Source organism: Eumetopias jubatus, unplaced genomic scaffold (genome assembly GCF_037043125.1).
Source record: "Eumetopias jubatus isolate StellerSeaLion01/CBP00866 unplaced genomic scaffold, mEumJub1_p1.0 scaffold_10, whole genome shotgun sequence".
NCBI classification, from domain to species: domain Eukaryota; kingdom Metazoa; phylum Chordata; class Mammalia; order Carnivora; family Otariidae; genus Eumetopias; species Eumetopias jubatus.
Genome location: NW_028274816.1, coordinates 52600982 through 52623302, shown reverse-complemented (window position 1 = coordinate 52623302; position 22321 = coordinate 52600982). Strand labels below are relative to the sequence as shown.

General features: G+C 49.6%; 2 long non-coding RNA genes and 1 pseudogene across 3 annotated transcripts in view; 1 reads left to right on the top strand and 2 right to left on the bottom strand.

The window, feature by feature from the left end:
- LOC148163228 (uncharacterized) overlaps positions 1–5082 on the bottom strand; it is a 27939-nt gene extending 22857 nt beyond the window's left edge. The window contains exon 1 of the long non-coding RNA XR_015769073.1: positions 3882–5082. This is a non-coding gene — a long non-coding RNA (uncharacterized LOC148163228). The remainder of the gene's footprint in view (positions 1–3881) is intronic.
- Positions 1–10181, top strand: part of LOC148163227 (uncharacterized) — an 11407-nt gene extending 1226 nt beyond the window's left edge. The window contains exon 2 of the long non-coding RNA XR_015769072.1: positions 651–10181. This is a non-coding gene — a long non-coding RNA (uncharacterized LOC148163227). The remainder of the gene's footprint in view (positions 1–650) is intronic.
- Positions 10104–22321, bottom strand: LOC148163226 (cell adhesion molecule CEACAM6-like; annotated as a pseudogene). The gene is made up of 11 exons (XR_015769069.1): positions 22150–22321; positions 20957–21316; positions 16944–17222; positions 16296–16550; positions 16221–16222; positions 13468–13746; positions 12389–12509; positions 11360–11412; positions 10995–11035; positions 10554–10595; positions 10104–10286 (listed from the first exon to the last, which is right to left on the bottom strand). The product of XR_015769069.1 is annotated as a cell adhesion molecule CEACAM6-like (transcript).

Below are 22321 nucleotides of genomic sequence, written 5' to 3'. Positions count from 1 at the left end.
CCCCATGGGTGGTGCCAGGCACGGAATGGGGAGCTGTGCAGGGACCCCTGGCAGATCAGGGAGCTCCTAGGCCTCTAGGTAGAGCGGGCAGGACAGAGCAGACTTTTGGGAGGGACCCAGAAGTGTCTGTTGGAGAAAGGGATGCAAACCAGGCTCCTTCTCCACCTCCTTAGCCAAAGCCAGCTTCAGGGTTTAATGGCCTGTGTGTCATCTGCATGTCCCTATGTTGCCCCCAGGAGGTGATGCTGGGGGCTGCATTAGGGATGCTGACCAGGCTCCCAAGGATATGCCTCAGTCCTGGGCCGAGGCGAGGGACTGGTCAGCCCGGGTCCTGGTCCCTGTGGGTCCTAGACTGCCTGACTCCATCCCAGGGCAGGCTGAGTCCAGGGAGAGGACAGGCAGTGTCCAGAAGATTCCTGATCCTGTCAGGAGAATTGTCCACCCAGAGGGAGGTGCTCCCTCAGGAGGAGCTCTCTGTCCTTGAGATTTCAAGGAATGACCTTGTAGGGGTCTCTTGAGACTTTGGATAAAAGGCGCTGGCCTGGGGTGCTGGGCACCACAATGCCCTGTCTCCCCATCACAGCACTGTGGGGGGATTGCATCCAAGTCATCTGTGTCCCTGTCTCTGCTCTGCTCTGGTCTCCCCACAGGAACCAGGAGCTGGAGCGGCTCCACCCGGAGACTCAGCTGAGGGATCCCAGAGCTGCCTCTGTGAAAGGGGAGGAGACCCTCAGCTTCGGGGAAACAAAGGCAACTCCTGGGTTCTCCTGTGCCGTCTACCCAGGAAGCTCCGCTCATTCCCCACGACTCCTTGGGCTGTTGAGAAACCTTCAGGGAGACATAGGAGGTGTCCCCACAGACCAGGGGCCCTCAGGAAGAGGAGTCACCCCCTGATGTCTTTGGAGGGCAGGGTAGGGCTGTGAACTCCCCTGGTCGTAACTGCAGCTGGGCTGGTGATCCAGAATCTGTGGCAGGTCAGATCTCTGAGAGCAGAGGAAGGACACAGCTGCCCACCCAGGCCCTCCGGGGAGAGCAGTCCGTCACAGACAGAGATGGGAGTGTCCGTGTTCTGGGAATGAATGGGGGTCTGACCTCCAACTGGAGGAGGCCCCTGTCGTTCCTCCTGAATCTCGGAGGGGGAAAAGCCTGACAGCCTTACAGGGCCAGCCTCGGGCACGTGCTGGCCCCCTCCCATGCTGATGCCAATGCCCTGGGTCCGCAGGGAAGAGGCTCCGAACCCAGGTGACACGGGGGTGACATGCTTCCATTGTTTGGTTTCCCTCACGCATTTAACGAGTATTTACTGGGCATTTCTGACTTGTCAGGCCCTGGGCTGGGTCCTGGGAGCTCTATAGAGAACAGGACAGATTGGGCCCTGGACTCTTGGGGTTTCCCTTGGAAGAGGGCCACGGGCAGTCAGGAAATCATGGCACTGAGGAGTCATTTAGAATCAAGAGAAGGGTCAGGAAGGGAAAGTGTCTGGTGCGTCTGGAGCATGTCAGGGGGTCTTAGCTGATGGTGGGTCCCATGGAGCACTCCTGAGAAAGTGACCTGGGGCTGACACTGGAAATGTGAGTGGAACTTCGTCCCTCATAGGACAGAGGGTGTGGAGGGACTAGCTGCCCATAGAGGGACAGTCTCAGGGGGCAGACACCCGGCTGGTCGGAGGAGCTTGAGGGGGTCCAGTGTGGGGATCCTGGAGAGCCAGGAGGACTGGGACGGGGTGAGGCCGGGGAGGGTCAGACCCTGCTGGGCCGTGGGCGCTGAAAAAGGCGCCCAGGCGTAGAGCAGCTCTGCCGCCCTCTGGTGGACTTTGCAGGAAATGCGGACGAAGAATCCCCTCTATCCAGTTGTATTATTTTTTTAAAAAATGTGTACTTGAAATAATATTTCATATGTGGATATATAATTTTTACCACTTTATTGAATTATAGTTGACATAGAAGTCACTGAACATATTGAAAGTATACAATTTAATACGTTTTGCCACGGGCATGCGGAGAAGTCATTCCTAGAGTCATTCCATGAAGATACTGAGTATGTCCCTTCCTCTCAAAAATCTCATGTCCTCTTTATTATTTTCATTCCACCCCCTCTGACCCTCCTTCCCCATGTTCCCATGAAACCTTACATTTGCTTCTGTTGTTATAGATTAGTGTGCATTTTTCGGATTTCGAGAAGTGGAATCAAACAATATAATTTGGGGCCGGGGTTGACTCCTTTACTCAGTGTCATTTTTTTAACTTAACCCATTGTTGCATGTTATTGAAGTTTCAGTTTTTTTTCTTTTTTATCCCTTTGTTCTATTACATTGGAAGGATGCAGAAAGTTGTTTGTTTTTAATTCATTCACTCATTTATGCACATTTATGTTGTTTCCAACTCTGGGCGATTACAAGTACACCTGCCAGGAACTTTTGGGCAGGAGTCTTTGAAGCGGGCACGTGCTTTCATTTCTCTTGGGTAGAGTTCTACCCAGGAGTGCAGTGAGGGGATTGCTGAGGAGTCACGGGTTTAATTTTTTGAAAAACAGGCTACACTGTTTTCCAAAGAAGCTTTAATTGTAGTTTCTCACTAGCGACTTAGGAGAGTTCCAGTGGCCCCCCATCCTCAACAACACGTAATTTGGAAAGTCTTTTTAATATTTAGGCAGTCTACTGTATGTGAGGTGGCATCTCAGTGTGGTGTTTGTTTTTGTTTCGACTGTGATAACTGTTTTCATTTTCTTTTATCTTTTTTTAGTTTATTAACACTGCGTATGAAATCTCTTCATAGTGTTCCACTATATGTATGTGCCACATTTTCCTCAACCCTTCGTCTCTCAATGGACATTTAGGTTGTTTCCACATCTCGGCTACTGTGAATAGTGTTGCAGTGAACACAGGTGTTGTAATAATCTCCTCAAGATCTTGATTTCAGTTCTTCCGGAGAAATACCCGGAAGTGGGATTGCTGGATCTTAGTGCAGTTGTATGTTTACTTTTTGAGGAAACTCCATACTGTTTTCAGAGTGGCCGTGCCAGTTTGCATTCTCTGCATCGGGTTGCTAGGGTTCCAGTTTCTCAACATCCTCACCAACACTTGTCTTTTTTTTTTAATTAAAGGTTTTTATTTATTTATTTGACGGAGAGATAGAGAGCACCAGAGAGCAGAAGCAGAGAGAATGGCAGAGGGAGAAGGAGATGCAGGCTCCCTGCTGAGCAGAGAGCCCAACACGGGGCTCGATCCCAGAATCCTGGGATCATGACGTGAGCTGAAGGCAGACGTTTAACCGACTGAGCCACCCAGGTGCCTGTTTTTTTTGGTTTTTGTTTTTTAACAACAGCCATTCCAATAGGTGTGTGGTAATATCTCACTGTGGTTTTGATTTGCATTTCCCTTTTTCACATACCCGTTGGCCATTGGAGAAATGCCTGTTCAAGTCTTTAGCCCATTTAAAATCAGTTTATTTACGTTTTACGATCTGGTTGTAAGAGTTCCTTACATATGTTGGATATTAACCCCTTATCTGATACATGGTTTGAAAATAGTCTCTCCAAGTTGGTAGGCTGCTTTTTCATTGTGTTGATGGTTTCCTTTGCTGTGCAGAAGCTTCTTAGTTTGAATATAGTCCCACTTGTTGGTTTTCATTTCTGTTGCCTGTACTTTTGGTATCATATTCATGAAGTCATTGCCAAGACCAGTGTCATCAAGCTTTTCCCCTATGCTTTCTTTTAGGAGTTTTATGGTTTGGGTGTTATACTTAAGTCGTACATCTATTTTGAGTTGATTTGTGTGTATTTGTAAAGTAAATGCGTCATTTCATTCTTTTACCATGTGGATATCCACTTTTGCCAACATCGTTTATTGAAGAGACTGCCCTTTCGCACTGTGATTCTGACACCCTTGTCAAAGATCCATTGACCCTATATAAATGCACGGATTTAGTTCTGGGCTCTCTGTTCTGTTCCATCGTTCTGTCTTTCTGTCAAGACTGTTACCTGACAGAGAACCAGTTCCGAACTCAGATTCGGCTGCTCATGCCTCATAAATCAACACTTGAGAGACAAGTGATGGTTGGTAAGGAAAGGTTGCTTTATTCAGGAAGCTGGCATGCTGGGAAGATGGTGGACTCATGTTTCAAAGACCATGTTCCCCATCCAGGGAGAGTAGGGTTGGAGGCTGCTTTAAAGGGGAAGGCATGAGAAAGGAAAGGGTGGCTCCATGCAGGAGAAGCAGGTGCCCAGGCGATTAGTCATATATGGACACAACCCTGAACAGCCCTGCTGACACCCAGGGCACCTATTTTCCAAAGTAGGCAGGCCTTATCTCCTGGGAAAGTTTGGTCCTACACTCCTTGAGGCCTACTGGCAAATCCCAAGGAAAGTAGGTTAGTTCTGCTACAGATCATGGGACTTAGGACAGCAAGCAAGGGGTGAACACTTAAACCTGGTGGAGGGCTGTCACCATGGCATACCTATTTGATTACTGCAGATTTGTCATGTAGTTTGAAATCAGGCAGAGTGATGCCTCCAGCTTTGTTCTTCTTGCCCAAGATTTCTTTGGCTATTGGCATATTTTGTGCTTCCATCCAAAATTTAGAATTGCTTTTTTCTCTTTCTCTGAAAAATGCCATTGGAATTTTGATGGGACTGCAGTGCATCTGTAGGTCATGTTGAGTAGTAGGTATATTTTAACAGTATGAATTCTTCCAACCCATGGACAGGGGATATCTTTTCATTTATTTGCCTTTGCTTCAATTTCTTTCAACAGAGTCTCATAGTTTTCAGTCTAAAGATCTTTCCCTTCCTGGGTTACAATTAGTCCAAATTATTTTATTGTTTCTTTTTTTTTTCTTTTCCTTTTTTTTTCAGAGAAGACTGATTTCTTTTACTTAGCTGTAAACAAGTTAGTTGCAACACAATTTCTTTTCCATGTGTAGAGCTCTCAATAGGTTTTTTTTAAGATTTTATTTATTTGAGGGTGCCTGGGTGGCTCAGATGGTTAAGCATCTGCCTTCGGCTCAGGTCATGATCCCAGGGTCCTGGGATCGAGTCCCGCATCAGGCTCCCTGCTCCTTGGGAGCCTGCTTCTCCCTCTGCCTCTCTCTGTCTCTGTCTCTGTCTCTGTCTCTCATGAATAAAAAAAAAAAAAAGATTTTATTTATTTGAGAGAGAGAATGATAGAGAGAGCATGATTGGGGCTAGGGTCAGAGGGAGAAGCTGACTCCCTCCTGAGCAGGGAGCCTGATGTGGGACTCGATCCGGGGACTCCAGGATCCTGACCTGAGCCGAAGGCAGTCGCTCAACCAACTGAGCCACCCAGGCGCTCTCTATAGGTTCTTAAACAGTAGGAAAACTTTTGCTGTTCAATTTCTTCTTCTTTTTTTTTAAAGATTTTATTTATTTATTTGACAGAGAGAGACATAGTGACAAAGGGAACACAAGCAGGGGCAGTGGGAGAGGGAGAAACAGGCTCTCCACAGAGCAGGGAGCCCAAAGCGGGGCTCGATCCCAGGACCCTGGGATCAGGACCTGAGCCAAAGGCAGATGCTTAACGACTGAGCCACCCAGGCACCCCTTCCTCTTCAATTTCATTGAGAATCTTCCACAGGAAGCATCCCAATAGATTGAGAGTATCACGATGTTTCTGGCCCACTCTAAGTATACTATTTTAAAGTACAGTTGAAAAGTTAAATGTGTACAAATTCAGAGGTGTAAGAAACTTCAAGAGGTACAGAGTTTAGGGAGGTGAAGGCTGCGAATGTCCCTTTTCCTTTAATGCATCCTTTATTTTGCATTCTTCACACATAAGCAGCGGTTCCTGCTATTTCCTGGGCCAAAAAGAGCAGATCGTCCAAGGAATGGAATTTACTCTGGCATTCTCCTAGCTATGACGCCTTTGCAAAGCCAAATGGCAAGACACAAGCAAGTGCATCTTTGGGCAGTACTCCAAAACTACAGGCTCTGGTTGCTTGGTGGTGGCAAATAGGGACCTTGATCTTGCTTCCTATGAGTAGAGACTCAAGCCATGGTGTCTTTGTGTTTGCTTCTCTTCTGGTTGAATGGACTCTGCTTATTCCTTGACCTGTGGAGGCTGGGGGCTACCTCCGAAGCAGCATCTTTGGTGTCCTCAGAGCAGAGCTCCCTTGCCTCTGACCCTACAGACTGGACTACTCCCTGCCTCCCCGGTGCCTGCTTCCACCCCTCAGGGCCATGCCAGGGCAAAGCATTTCATTCTTTCTGATGCCATTGGAAATGGGATTCTTTTGTTTTCCAGGGAGTTTGCCATAGGGTCTTTGTTAGTGGATAGAAATGCACTGATTTCTGTAGATTGATGTTGTATCCGCCAGCAGCCTTTTTGTTTTTAAAAGATTTTATTTATTTGACAGAGAGAGCGAGAGAACACAAGCAGGGGGAACAGTAGAGGGAGAGCAGGCTTCCCGCCAAGTAGGGAACCCGATGCGGGGCTCGATCTCAGGACCCCAGGATCGTGACCTGAGCCAACGGCAGACAGATGTTTAAACAACTGAGCCACCCAGGTGCCCCCGCATCCTCCAGCTTCCTTAAATTTATTAGATCTGACAGTTTTTCATGGAGCCTTTGGAGTTTCTCTATAGAAGATCCTGTCATTTGCAAACAAAGAGAATTTTACTACTTTTCTGGCATGATGCCTTTTATTTCTTTTTCTTGTGTAATTGCTGTAAGACTCTCAGTACTATGCTGAATAGCAGTGGTGAGGATGAGCACCCTTGTCATGTTTCTGGTTCGATAGAGAAGCTTTCAGCCTTTCATCACTGAGTATGATGTTAGCTGTGGGCTTGCCATAGACAGCTTTCCTTCTGTTGAGGAGCAACATGGTAGAGAGTTTTCTAATCCTGTAATTTCTGTATACAAATTTGTCTTTGCACAAAAAAAAAAAATGCCCACTGAATAGAAAGGAGAGCACTCCTGAATGTTGGTGGGAATGTAAACCGGTGCAGCCACTCTGGAACACGGTAGGAAGGTTCCTCAAAAAGTTAAAAATAGAACTACCCAGTGATCCAGCAAATGCTCTCCTAGGTATTTACCCAGAGGATACAAAAATCCTAATTGAAAGGGATACACACACCCCGATGTTTATAGCAACATTATTTACAATCGCCAAACTATGGAAACAGCTCAAATGTCCATCAGTTGATACATGGATAAAGACGATGTGGTGTATATATACAATGGAATATTTCTCAGCCACACAAAAAAAAAAAGGAAATCTTTTCATTTGCAACAATGTGGGTGGAGCTAGAGTGTATTATGCCAAGTGAAATACGTCAGTCAGGGAAAGAGAAATACCCTTTGATTTCAGTCCTGTGGAATTGAAGAAACAAACCAAATTAGAATAGGGGGAAAAGAGAGAGAAAGAGAGAGGCAAACCAAGAAACAGACTCTTAACGATGAGAACAAGCTGATGGTTGCCAGAGGGGAGGTGAGTGGGGGAACGAGTGAAATAGGGGATGGGGAGGAAGGAGGGCACTGGTTGTGATGAGCACCAGGTGTTTATGGAAGTGTTGAATCAGTATATTATACGCCTAAAACTAATATACCGCATGTTAACTAACTGGAATTTATTTGATTTTTTAAATTTGATTTTTTTTATTTTTTTAAGATTTTTTTTTATTTATTATTTGAGAGAGAGAGAATGAGAGACAGAGAGCACGAGAGGGAAGAGGGTCAGAGGGAGAAGCAGACTCCCCGCTAAGCAGGGAGCCCGATGTGAGACTCGATCTCGGGACTCCAGGATCATGACCCGAGCCGAAGGCAGTCACCTAACCAACTGAGCCATATACTATTGTTTCTAAACACTTTTGTGTGTACTTCTAAAACATAAGGCCTCACCCCGAATAAAAAAAAAAGTCAAACTTAGAGAAACGGTACCAGACTATTAGAGGGAACTCCCATATACCTTTCATGCTTATTTACCAAAGTCACATTTGTATTCTGTCTGCATGGATGAAACTATATGCACGTGCATGCACACAAATCTTTTTCATTATATATATATATATATGATTTTTTGATGTATCACTTGGAAGTTATAAGTATCTAATACTTCACCCTAACTCCTTCAGCTCGTATCTCACCAGAACCGAGATTTTCTCCTATCTATCCACAGTACGATGAGCAAGCTCGCCCAATTTGATACTCATACAACAATATAATCTAATATGAACTCTATATTTGCTTCCTATTACTGCTGTAACAAATTACCACAAAGACGGTGCCTTAAAAGCAACAGACATTTATTATCTTACAGTTCTGGAGGTCAGAAGTCCAACATGGGTTTCACTGGGCTAAAATAAAGATATTGGCGGGGCCACATTCCTTTCTGGAGGTTCTGGGGGAGGATCAATTTTCTTGCCTTTTCCAGTTTCTGGAGTCTGCCCATACTCTTTGACTTGTGGTCTCTTAGCACTCAGCGGGGAGTCGGCTAGAGGATTCTCTCCCTCCCTCTCCCTCTGCTCCTCCCCCTGCTCATAAGCACACTCTGTTTCTCAAATAAATAAATAAATAAATAAATAAATAAATAAATAAATAAAAGGATCTAACATTGGTGCCACTGGATACCAGAAGTAGGAAAAAAATATGGACTGAAAAGTGTCTGAAGAAATAATGGTCCAAGAAGATGAGTGAACCCCAGACACGATAGGCAGTCACACTAAGGCACATGGCAAACTTCTGAAAACTAAACACAAGAGGAAAAAAAATCTTTAAAAAGAGCCACACATGGGCACCTGGGTGGCTCAGTCGTTAAGCATCTGCCTTCGGCTCAGGTCAGGATCCCGGGGTCCTGGGATCCAGCCCTGCGTTGGGCTCCCTGCTCAGCAGGGAGGCTGCTTCTCCCTCTGCCTTTCCCCCTGGCTTTTGCTCTCTCTCTCTCTCACTCTGTCTCTCTGAAGTAAATAAATAAAATCTTTAAAAATAAATAAATAAAAAGAGCCAGAGAAACAACCCGTTGCTTATTAAGGAACAATGATTTAAGCAAGTGATGGTAGGTTTTGTATCTGACAGCATGGAGGCCAGAAGGAAGTGGCAGGTTTTTCTAATCAACTACAAATCCTGTATCTGGCAAGATGATCCTCAGGAGGATCATGAGGGGCAACAAGGAAATTTTCTGATGAGGAAGAATATGAAAATTTGTTGCCAGCTGACCTACTCTTAAAGAATAGCCAAGGGAAAAGATGCCCAGTTCATCCTTCTCTGTGGTTGGTTTGATGCCCACAGCTACCTTCCTGGCTCATCTTCACGTGCTCGTCAGAGGCCCCATGTTCTGTGCTCCCGACACCCAAACCACATTTATAAACACTGGGAGTGTCTATAGCTTGGGTCCCTGAGCGATGTGAGGACCGCTGAGTTCCCTCATGGTTTGGCCACAGCTCTGGCGTTCTAGTTAGCGTGGTGCCAACATGTCCACACCACCCACCCCTTCCTCTATCCTGGGGGAGTGGAGATGGGGGCTTGGTCAACTCAGAGGTAACATTTCCCTCTGTGACCCAGGAGAGAAGAGACCCAGAGCTTCAGGGGAATTTCTTTTCTTTTTCTTTTTTTACATTTATCATGATTATTTTTTAAGTAAACTCTGTGCCACACATGGGGCTCAAATTCATGACCCCAAGATCAAGAGTTGCATGCTCGGGGTGTCTGGGTGGCTCAGTTGGTTAAGCGTCTGACTTCGGCTCAGGACATGGTCCTGGGGTCCGTGGATGGAGCCCGACGTCCAGCTCCCTGCTCAGTGGGGAGTCTGCTTTTCCCTCTCCCTTTGCCCCTCTCCCCTGCTCCTGATCTCTCTCCCTCTCCCTCCAATAAATGAATAAAACGTTAAAAAAAAATTCAGTAGCATGCTCTATTCACTGAACCAGCTAGGTGCCCCTGGGGGAATTTCTGCTAAGAGAAATGACCATTCAGAAAAAAAGGCCAAGGAGGGGAAGAGTCCTTTTTATTCAGATCCTCTCAGATCATCCCCAGTGGGTCAGGGGTCAGGACACTTTTCCTGGGAACCCCCACTTCCTGGGAAACGGGGGCCTTTGTTCTGGGTTCAGGGCAGCCTGTAGGGGTCTCCAGAAATCAGTTGGGACCCGACCCTGGGTCCATGTCCCTCAATATCTTCAGAGCTGAGAGCCGGTTCTCCGGCTCAGGCTGCAGCTCCTGACTCCACCTAGACTCTGGGGTCTCAGGAGGGCCCTGGAAGGAGCAGTTCCCAGGGGAAACTAAGAAGCCATTTCTGCTTTGTGGTCGATCTGGCAGTAAATGTTTGTGTCGGGGTGTCGTAATTCCTGTAAAAGAAGAGGAGGCCTCTGAGCCCCTGTCACCTTCCTGGAACATATCTGGGTGACTTTCAAGTTCGAGGACCACTTGGGCTGCTCTCTGGGAGCCTGGCTGTGTGGCAAGTGTCTGCCCCCGGCCCCTCCTTCCTCCCACAATGCCCTGTCCCTCTTGCTCTCTTGTTTCCTGAACCTGAAAACACAGCCAGGGGCAGTTAGGGTGCAGATCTTTGGCCCCCTTGGGCTTCGGGGACCAGAGCAGTCATTGCCCACACTCACCTGGTAGATAGGAACGGCTGTGGTGGGGCTGGGCAGGGAGTCCTAAATAGGAGAGAATGGGTATTGGTAGTCAGAGAGGGAGGGTCATTTCTCCACAGAAGTGACCAGATCTACCTCTGGAGCAGCCTTCTCCAAGCCTGTTGACCCATACCCCAGTCCCCAACCACTGCCCAGGACCCCTGGCTGGTGCTCCCAGTGCCCACCCTGCCCCTGGCTGGACTCCAGCGTTCTCCTTTGGCCAGCTCAGGGGAGCAGGGAGAACTCAGGACACGCTGGGGGGTGGTCCTGCCCCTGAAGAGGGTGCACTCCTGGCCAGAACAGGGCTTGCCTTGTCCTGGCTCCTCTCAGGGAAGCAGGGTCTGCTCTGTGCTGCTGAACTGGCTGGTTGCCCGCCTTGAGCCTGCACAGCCAGGACCCCAGTGGAATGAGTGGTGCAGGGGCCGGGCTTTCCGGGGATGAGGAGCTGCTGGCTGGACCATGGCCTGGGGACAGAGACAGGAGTTAGCACCAGGGCTGTGAAGACGCTTGGGGCCACCCTCCAGGAGGGGACAGGTCCTCAGCTCTCAGAGAACAGGGAAGCAGGAGCACCTCCCAGGGACAGACCCACTGGTCATGTTAGGGCCCAATGGGGGTAAGGTGCTGACCTATGATCTGGATTCTACAAGTCAGGGAGTATGGCCAGCTGAGATCCCCTGTGCAGGAGACCCAGACAAAGGGTCAGAGGCCCTGGGGAGTGACTGGCAGGATGGACAATGTGGGCAGGACTCCGGGGCTCCGGGTCCCACCCGCGCTGACGATGTACTCACGGGGGGTGGATGCTGGGCGCCAGAGCTCCCTGAGATCACAGCAGCCACTGGCCCTAGGAGAGATCAGGCTTCCATGTGAGGGGTGCAGGGAGAGGTCACAGCTTTGGTGTCAGAGCAGGGCACAAGGAGGATCCTCATTCCAGGCAGGGGTTACAGACCCCCTCTCTCCACCAGTGCTGTTTAGGAGAGGGAGGGCCCAGGAGAGGGGATTAGGAAAGGTCTTGGGAGCACTTCTGTCCTGGGCTCACAGGGGAAGCCCCACAGGCTGATGGGCTTCTAGGAGAAAGTGTCCTGAAAAGGGATCAAGGACCCAGGAAAGGAATCAGACATGCGGGTTTGCCTGAGTGGAAGGGTCAAGCCTGCAGCCATGTGTGCAGGACAGTTGGGGAGCCCCGGGTAAGCTGGATCCCTGAAAGTGGTGCCCCTGCTGTGGCCAGACCCTCGCCCCCTCAGGCCAGAGGATGCTGAAATGTGTCGGCAGCCCGTCCTCCATCTCCATCTGCCTGGACAAGAGGCATAAGGACATCCCAGGACCTCCACCTGGCCGAACCCAGGTGTTCTGCTCTCACACAACAGGGACTGCGGTTCATGCATCTGCCATTTAGGGGATGACCCCACCTGGCCTGTCAGGATCTTCCAGTCTCTTTTGCGTGACCCCGACCAGGACCGGCCTCAGGTCCTGAGGCTGCAACCGCCCCTCACAGGGCGTGTGGACTTAAATAAACCACGGGAGGTGCTGTTTACTGAGTATTTAGTCCTATGATTACAGATGTAGGTTTGTCAATTGAATGCAGACAACCCTGAGGGGCTGTTCCCTAGTTGTCCCTAATGTAAAACTGAGGAAGCTGGGAAAGAAGCACCCTGGACAGCAGCTGGTGAGGAAGGAGCCAGAGGGGATGAGAGGGAAAATCCAGGGGGCAGTTGGGTGGCCTGGAAGTTGCAGCCCAGAATCCTAGGTCAGGGTGGGGTCCCCTCCTGGCCAGGGCTCAGCTGGGGGACAGGATCAGCTTGTGGGAAATGCCATCGTACCTTCCAGTCCTTGTGTGGAGCAGGAGACACCCCAGGGCGGCCGACAGTGCCAGTCCGACCAGGACCCCGACTGCAATGCCAATGATGGACCCCACAGGGAGACCTGTGGTGCTTCTTTCATCTGAAATAAGGAGAAAACGGGAGGGGAATGAGTCCCAAGTCAAATCTGGGGAAGCCAAGAGGGGCCGTGGGGGAAGGGCCTGGTTAGGGAGGGAGGAAAGGCCACTGGGTCTGGGTGATGTGTGTGTTGTCACCACGGTGACCCCACCCCCTTGACCGCTGCATCATTTCTGTTCCTCACGGTGAAACCCTGGACTTGCTTCATTCTTCACATTGTCCCCCGACCCCGGGGCCAGTGCCAGTGTGCTGTTCATTTACTGCTCACATTATGCCTCTTCCCCTGGGTCTTCCTTTCCATCTCTATCACTGTTCTTAGAGGGAGGCCCTTACCTGTTCACTCAACACTTTAAAGAGAATGACATTAGCTGACTGCCTTGGAGGTCGGTCCTGTGCCGGGAACGTGGGAAATACTTTACGTTTATCTCATCTGCCGCTTCCCTGTCCATGAGGGGGCCAGGTGTCATCCCCACTGTGCAAAATGAGCATCTGACTATGTAAAGGGCTTCAAAAAATCAGTGAATGTCACCGAGCTGGAACGTAATCAGACAATACTTAATCCCAAATCCCCAAGACTTAGCTAGTAACCAAAACCTTAATATCAAAAGGACAATAGCTGCTAAATTTGATTGAGCCTCAATCTGTATATGATGCTGGCTCAGGATTTCATCGCATGAACTCATATTAACAACCCTCACAACAGCCCTAAGATCCAGCTGTTCTTTCCAGTTTTACAGATGAGGAGACTGAGGCTCAGGAGGTTCAGCATCTTGCCAGAGTTCCAATAGCTGGTACACATCAGAAACAAGTGGTAACAAGATTAGTCTAATTCCAGGGATTTTATCCACATTGCCCTAGAGGCTCTGAAGGTGGCTCCTACCTCCTCCAGGCCTGCATCCATTTCACACCCCCTGCCAGTAGAATATACAGGGAAGGAGAGGGAGAGGTGGCGGTTCACTCACAGCTCACATCCAGCTTGATGGGGTCACTTTTGCTAGAACTGACTGGGTTGGAGATCTCACACTGAAAATTCCCAGCATACTTTCTCCTGACAAGGCATATGGTGAGGGTGCTGTTGTCCTGGGTCAGCTTCATTTTCTCCATGAGCTTTAGACTCTGGCCATTGAGGAACCACTGGATGGAGACCCCCCAGTGTTATTTGTGGAGCAGGTCAGGACCACAGTGTCCTTATGTTCTGTGAATGTGGTGTTGCTGGCAGGGACAGAGGGCTGGGCCACGGGCTCAGGGGAGAAACACAGGAAGTGTTGGAATGAGAGTGGGCCTGGGCCCTGGGGCTACGCTCCTTCCTCTGTGATCTCAGCCACTCTGAAGGCCCAAGCAAGCTCTGTAAAGGTGCCTCAGAGGATGGCTCTGCTGTCAGCAGAAGGATGATTGTCTTTGTTCAGGTGACGTTCTGTAAGGAGAAGGCTGTACCTCCCCCTCTGATCCTCAAGTTCCCTTCTGGCCCTCAGTCCTGTGTCTGCTCTGCCTGGACATCTCTGTAGCATCAGCACCAGGAACCTCTTCTAAGGTCACATGTCCCGCATCCTCATCATCAGGTGAAATTTTTTATTCCCGTGGATTTCTGTGTGATTGTTTTCTTGAACATTTTGTGACTTTAAAAGATCATGTCTCATTCCTTATATACCTTTCCATGGATAGTGGGGGAGGAGGACTCGTAGCTCTTCTATCTTTGTGTCCAAGGCAGCTTCATGTAAAGTAGGGAAGGCATTCACATACTTACGATTTACTAGGGAATAAAAGCTGCCTGCACCATCTTCACAACTTTAGGAATCAAAGAGGTTTTTTTTTTTAAGACTTTATTTATTCTTTTGAGATGCTGAGATACAGAGAGAGAGAGAGAGAGCATGAGCGCGGGAGAGGCAGAGGGAGAGGGAGAGGTAGGCTCCCCGCAGAGCCAGGAGCCCGATGTAGGGCTCGATCCCAGGACCCTGGGATTACGACCTGAGCTGAAGTCAGACGCTTAACCATCTGAGCCACCCAGGCGCTGCAGGAATCAAAGAGTTTTTAATGTACAGGATTTCTCACTCTGAAGAAGACTTTTACTAGGAAACACCCACAGCTAGCATCACACTCCATGGTGAAACACTGGAAGTAGAAGACAAACATGCCACTTTTAGCACCGGTATTCAACACAGTACAGAAGTCCAGGCAAAAATAATTAGGAAGAAAAAAAACAGAGAATGCAATGAAATTGGAAAGGAATAAGTACAATTCTGTCTCTTTGCAGATGACGTGAAATTTTATGTACAAAACCCTAACGATCCCCACCCACCCCACAGAAACTGTTGAACTAATTAAGAATTCAACAAAGTTGTAGGATTCAAAAATCAACATACAAAAATCACTCTGTTTAAGAAAACAATTCCACTTACAATAACATTAAAAACAATAAAATACTTAGGAAAAAAGAGAACAAAATCTTAGTAATTACTTAATGAGTCAGCAGACTGTATATGGAAATCTATAAAACATTGCTGAAAGAAATTAAAGAGGACACAAATAAATGGAAAGACATCCCATGTTCATGGATGATGGGACTTCATATTGGTGAGATGACAAAGCTACCCAAAGAGATCCACAGATTCAATGTAATCCCTATCAATTTTTTTTAAGATTTTATTTTAAAGTAATCTGTATATCCAACATGGCACTCAAACCTACAACCCTGAAGTCAAGAGTCGCATGTTCAACCAGCTGAGCCAGCCAAGTGCCTCCCCATCAAATTCTGAAGGAATTATTTTTCAGAAATAGGAATTTCCAAAAATTTACATGGAATCAGGGGCCTCCAATACTTATTTTGAAAAAGAACAAAGTTGGAGGACTCCTACTTCCTGACTGAAAAGCTACATTAACCAATAATAATGGGGATCTGCTTTAAAGACAGACATAGAGACCAATGAAATAGGATAGGCACCCCGGAAACAAACACTGGCATATGGGGTTGAATGATTTTCAAGAAGGTTGTCATGACCATTCAATGGAGAAAAAAATCTATTCAACAAATGGTGTTGGGAACACTGGATATCCATGCGAATGAATGAAGTCGGACCTGACCTTCCACCATGTAGACCTTTGTACACCATGTACAAATGTTAGCGCAAAATAGACCAAACATCTAAACAGAAGAGTCAAAACTATAAAAGCCTTAGAAGAAAATGTAATGCAAAAACTTACTGAAACTGGATTTCCCAGTGATTTCTTAGATATAACACCCAAAGCACAGACAACAAAAGAAAAAAATAGATGAATTGGATTGCATCAAAATAGAAAACTGCCATTGTGTTGAGTAGAGCATAACATATAGAGTTGTCCAATCACTATGTGGTACACCTGAAACTAATGTCACGAGGTGTGTCAACTAAAGTTCACTAAAAAAAAAAAAAAAAGTGTGAGGGCAACCCATGGATTGGAAGGAAACATTTGCAAATCCTATCTGGTAAGAGATTAATATCCAGAATATATAAAGTACTCCTGCAATTCAACAACAAAAACAATTTGAACCTGAGGACACTTTTATCTTCCCTATTTGCAAAGCCCCATTTAATGCATGGGGCTTTCTGGAGCTGAGAACCCCCCTCCCCACATTCCAGCTGGACCCCAGGTCTGCCATGAGAACTAAGGGTAGAAACCTCTGCAGACATCTAATGGGAGAGTTCAGGGACAGATTTGGGAGCAAATGGGAAATGACTACTTCTAGGCTCTTTGCTGAAAGCCAGACAGACCTTCACCACGGCGATCCACGCAGATGCTCCAGGGATCCACTTACCAGAGACTGTGATAGTCTTGACTGTGGTCTTATTGAGGCGAGTGCCAGAGTTATAGGCGAGGCAGGCATAGGATCCACTATCATTCGCTGTGATGTTGGGGATAAAGAGCTCCTGTGTGGATGACTGGGGCCTCCCATTGATAAACCAAGAATACTGTGCGGGCGGGTTAGAGGCTACATAGCAGGAGAGACTGAGGTTGGCCCCTGGATGGTAACAGGAGTCTGAGGGGGAAATGGTGGGGGCGTCCGGGCCATCTGGAGCAAACAGAATAAAGCCACAGGTGATATAATCTGAGGGTAACCGAAGCTCCTGGTGTGTATTAGGGCCACAGTGTCCCTCTGAGCTGGGTCCCAACCTCATTTGAAAAAGTTCCAGTAAAATCCCCCTGCTTCACTCAGCCTGGGTCTGACACATTCACCCCTGTCTCCTCACAGGCTGGTGACCTTCTCAGGGAGGAACTGTCCATCCCCATCCAGGCTTGGCTTAGGCTGGGCCTGCCCAGGTTGGCCTGGGACAAGAAGCCATGGCCAGCCTGGGGGTCCAGCTGAGAGTCATGGACTCGGACCCCAGAAGGATGGATGGGCCTGGCCCCCGGCATGTGGATTTGGGCTGGCAGCCCGGGCCAGGTAGGAAGGGAAGTTACTCACAGAGAACATTCAGGGTGAATGGGTCACTACGGCCGGCACTCACTGGGTTCCGAGTTTCACACTCATAGGGTCCTGTGTCATTCCTTGTGACACGGCGTATAGTGAGAGTCCTGTTGTCCAGGGAGAGCACCAGCCTGGTGCTGGCCCGGAGGCTCTTCCTGTTTACTGACCACAGGTAGCTTGTGCTCGGAGTTTGAGGTCCACACGATATTACGACAGAATCCACATTCTCCACGGGGTCAGAGTTGTTGCTTGTGATGCTGGGTTTGGATAACTCCGCTGTGCAGACAAGAGAGAGAACATTGCCCTGGGTGGTACCTGAGTCCTTCAAAGAATAAGGCAGGTCTGTGAAGCTCAAGACAAATGCAAGAGGATCTGAGCACTCAGAGAACACAGGCCACCTGCTCTCCATGTGAGAGCAAGCACAGGCCTTCTCAGGTCAAAGAAGCATCAGGGTTGGTTGTAGAAGACACAGGACAGGGAGCCAGAGACCACCCTGGGCCTCGGCTGGTTCTTCCCTGACCAACTGACTGTCTGACCAACCTCAGAGGCCTGACCTGGAAAGTGCAGGTGCTGAGGCCCTTTCTACGGCACAGACCTACACCAGTCACCCTACAGGTGTTCTCCCCTAGGCCTTGCTTTCCAGGGTTGTCCTGGAGATGGGTAATGATGGGCCTTCCCAGAGCTCATAAGCCTGGAGAACACTGGACAGCATGGCCTGGAAGCAGGTATTTGAGCAGAAGTAATACCAGGGGACACCAGGGCCAAGCCTGGAAGTCAGTCCAGCACTCAGGCTGCGGGGCCACGAAGTAGGTCAGTTCTGCCCAGGTGTTCCATGGTGACTGACCTGAGACAGTGGTGGAGCAGAGTCAAGACTAGAAATCCTCCAGAAAAGAATGAGGGGGACAGGCAGGGCCTGGCTGGCTGTGGCAGAGAACTATGTGCTCTGCGCTTGGTCTTTAAAGTCTGTTTTCCCACTGCAGAGGCCAGTGAGGACCATGCTGGTCTTTCCTGCAATACAAGTGGGTGTTTTCAAATGCAGAAGGGGTGACCGGTGGTAGGTGAGGGAGTGTGGGGGGAGGCGTCTGGCCTTCATGGACCATTTGTAAACACAGTTATGAGATAGAAATTTGAGAAATTAAATCGTTTCCATATGTGAAAATCAATAATACCTGAAAAATCTAAGACCAGTTTCTAGAGGAATATCTCCCTAGGGAGCACTATAATGTTGTAGACCAAGTTCTGCAGTCCAACCACGATCACATGATGACCGAAGGAAGATGTTATAGTGGATTTGAAATCAGTGACTCCCTGGTTACAGAAGGACATGTGAGTCCTATTAAGAAGGAGAATTGAGGGGCACCTGGGTGGCTCAGTCGTTAAGCGTCTGCCTTCGGCTCAGGTCATGGTCCCGGGGTCCTGGGATCGAGCGCTGCATCGGGCTCCCTGCTCTGCGGGAAGCCTGCTTCTCCCTCTCCCAACCCCCTGCTTATGTTCCCTCTCTCGCTGTGTCTCTCATTGTCGGATAAATAAAATCTTGAAAAAAAAAAAAAAAGAAAGCGAATTGATCGGGGAAAGTCTGAGGTGCCCCTGTTATATAAAGGGAGGAATGATACCAAATCAGTAGAAATGATATGTGTTATGTCAGTCAATTTAGGAAAGAAAGTCCCTGCCACCAATTTCTACAGCAAAATGGAAAGAAACCCAATGCTTGTATGAGGCTTTCTTTTGACCTCAGGAAACAGAAGTTTGATCCAATTTACCCAAACTGGGCAGCATCTAAGTGAAAGGACAGGGACTGGTGGATCGCACCGTGTGAGAGGATCCCACCCTATGGTGAAGGTGTCCTCAGGAGCACCCCCGTGCATGTGAAACAGGCAGTGAAGCAGTCGGAAGGCGCAGGGTCTGGCCAGCCCCCCGGGGGAGGGTCTGGGGAACCCCTGGGAAGAACGAGAGCCTCACCAGGACGAGCACGTGAGTCAGGAGTAACAGGCTTGAGATGAGCCCATGAGCTCCTGGGGACTGCAGACCCGCCCTCCTGCCTTTGACTCCCTGCTGGAATCATGTAGAGAGGAGATCAAGGGTTCCCAAGTCCTTGTCATGGGGTGTGTTCCACTCGTTGGCGTCACGGAGGGAAAGAGTCCTGGATGAGGGCCCAGTGACAGCTCGCTCTCCTGGTGACCTGGGGGATCTGGCTCCTGATGGAGCCCGGCAGAGGATGCCGCTCGGATTTCTGTGTCCTCTACTGCTGCCTGGGAGGGCGGGCCGGGCCACAGGTGTTAGCAGGAGAATCCAGGGAAGGCTTAAGGGTTAGTAAAGGCGGCTGTGCAGAGCAGGGGTAGTCCCAGCTGGAAAGGAGCAGGAGGGGAAGATGAGGGACAAGGTCGGAGCAGAGAGCCAGAAATGTCCCAGGCTGTGAGCAGTGAGGGTCACAAGGGACTGCAAAAACTCCGGGCACTGAGAGCCCACAGCCGCCCCAGGGGCGGGATCCTCCCATGGCTGAGCAACACCACAGTCCTCGTGAGACTCTCGGGCAGTGGCCTGAGGGGCTGGTGGTCAGAGGGACACAACATGGGTCTCAGCCCCTGGAGGGACTGGGAACAGGTGTGGCCAGAACCTCCTAGAATTGTGCATCCAGGGTCCAGAATCTGAAGAGACTGGGAATCATTCATTCATTCTTTCCCTCCTTCATGAAAGACTAATTGAGTTGTGGGGCCCTGTGCCGGTTAGGGGTATGCAGTCGGGAGGAGAGGGCAGAGTCCTTTCCCTTACACTCCAGTGGGATGCCATCAGCACATCAGGAAACGATAAGTGATTCCAAGTCCGATGCAGGAGCTGTGGATTGGCCACCTGAGGGGAGGCCTGGGCATTCCCCAACTGACTCTGGTCGTTGATGAATTTAGTTCTTGAGTAAAAACATTAATTCTCCATTTGCTTTCACTTCCCAGCCCAGAAAATCTACCTTGAGCTATAGATCCTAAGAGAAAAGGGCTGATCCAACAACTGGTCTTGGGATCCACAGGTGCCTAATAAGGCCCCCTGGGTGGAGGAGACAGGCCTGTACCTGCAGACAGACTTTGTAGGATTGTGATCTGCCTCTGTGACTCTGATTCAGTGTCTGCATCGCCCTGTGCCTCTGTTTCCCCTCAAAATCAAGGAAATGGTCTCAGGCTTGCCGTGTTGTCTGTAATTAACCTTAAATCCTCCACAATTACCTGACCGAAGGCTTGGTATAGAGGAGCTGCCCGGATAAACAACTGTTACTTGCCTCCATGAGACACGGCTCCCTCGGCCCGATCCTGGTGCAGGACTTGCTGCCAGGAGCATCTTCTCTCCTCTGTTCCTCCCTGGGGACACTGACCTTCTTCTGGGGTCTCCTATCCCCCAGGGCCATCAGACAGTGGCCCAGGGACCTTGCCTATCTCTGCTCTCCACCCCAAGTCTCAGGAAAAAAGACCAGCCTCTGCCCCTCCTCAGATGTGGCTCTTGGTGCGAAGCCCTGGCTGATGACCAGCTCAGGAACCTCAGGACTCAGGCAGCCAGGGAATTGTTGCTCCCAGTCCCCCTGCCACGAAGACAAAACCCACGTCTGGAATGGACTCCTCAGGGTCACTGGAGTCAGGAGCCCTGAGACAGGGGTCTGGGCAGGGGCTTTCTGGGCTGAGCTCTGGTGGGGATCCCAGGGGCCCATTAAGCCTGACCCTGACAGCCCTGCAGGGTCTTTCTCAGAGTCACAGGGAGGAGCCCAGCGGTTTGGGCTGAATCTCCCTCTGCTGAGTTACTCCCATCAGAGTGGTCCTTCTGTTTGCTGCAAATGTGCTGTGGCTGGAATCCAGGAAGGGAATTCAGAGCTTAGGATGTTTGTCTCCACTGTGTCTGTCCCACACTAAATGTTCCAACCCGATACAGGACATAAGGCAGAGGGGATGGAGGTGCAATCCAGCCCTGTGATCCTGTTGTGTGAAGTAGAACTCACCCCACCCAACACCAGAGGGGAGAGAGGAATTACTCACGGAATACGCGCAGCTGTACTGTTACTTTTTCAACTTGAACATCTCTAGTCACGGTTTGTAGGGTGTAGTATCCTGTGTCATTCAGGGTGATGTTCTGGAACCACAGGGATCCGTTGGGGTATATTGTCTCTCTGCCGCTGTGTGCAGGCCCTCGGATACTTACGTTTGTGTCTAATGCATATGATATAATTTTATGGCTGGTCTCTGCAGTTTTCCCTCGGAACCAGGCATAGCCTATAAAATCCCCAGGCCGATTGTGGACACTCAGAAGAACATCCTTCCCTTCAGCAACACAGGGCGGCACCGATTCCACAGTGACTTGGGCAGTGGTGGGCGGGTTCCAGAAGGTTAAGAGTGAGACTAGGAGGGAAGGGAGGAGACAGATCAGTATTTGGACCTATGTGTTGGAGGGAAAGCTGGGGCCCTGGAGACAGAACAGATCCTAATCCCCCAGCCTCGGGGTGTGTGTCTGAGTGTGTGTGTGTGTGTGTGTGTGTGTGTGTGTGTGTGTGTGTGTGTCTCCTTGCTGGTCAAGGTCAGTGGCATGACCACACTACTTCAGCGCCTCTGAACTTAATTTCCTCTGTTTCCAACCCTCTTCCTCACATGTCTGTCGCTCACTCCCTCCCTGCCCTCAGATACCTGCTCCCACTCAGGGGGTCCTGGGGAGAGGCCTGCCCTGAGCGCCTCCTCTAAAGACCCTCTGTCTTCATGATCTGACCTTTCCCTGCTCTGTTCCCTTCCTGGTGCTTGTCAGTACCTGACATCACGTTCTAGACGTCTCTGCATGTCTGTCTTCCTCCCCATAGAAGTGAGTTCGGGGAGGGCAGAGACTCCTCTGATCTGTGCTGTACCCCAGGGGTGGGGCCAGCTGCAAATCTCCGGGGCTGAATGAATGTGTCCCCATGTCTCTCAGGGTCTGGCGTTTGTCTGTTAAGATCTCAGGTTGGTGGGAAGGGGCAGCGATTAGGTTGTTGTTATGAGTTTCAGAATTCAGTCCTCAGTGATGAGTAACTTGGGAAACAGCCCTTGGCTCTGTACTTGCAGATCATAAGATTTTCCCGTTGCTGAGCCGGCTCCCCGGTCCTACCCTGCTCCCCTGTCTCCTCTCAGAGCCCTGTCCTCCCCGGGAGACCCCAGCCAGCCTCTCTCTCCCATCCTCCCGCCCCCTCGCAGGGGATCATCCCTGTCACCTGCCAGCAGGAGCTCCTGCCAGGGGACGCGTCCTCCTCGGGGAGGGGCCGAGGGGAGCTCCATGGTGCCTGCTGCCCTGCCCGTCCCTCCCTCTGGGGGAAGAGCTTCTGCTCCAGAAACGCTCAGGAGCACTGCAGTCCTGTCCGGTCTGAGGCTAGCGGCCTCTGGGGG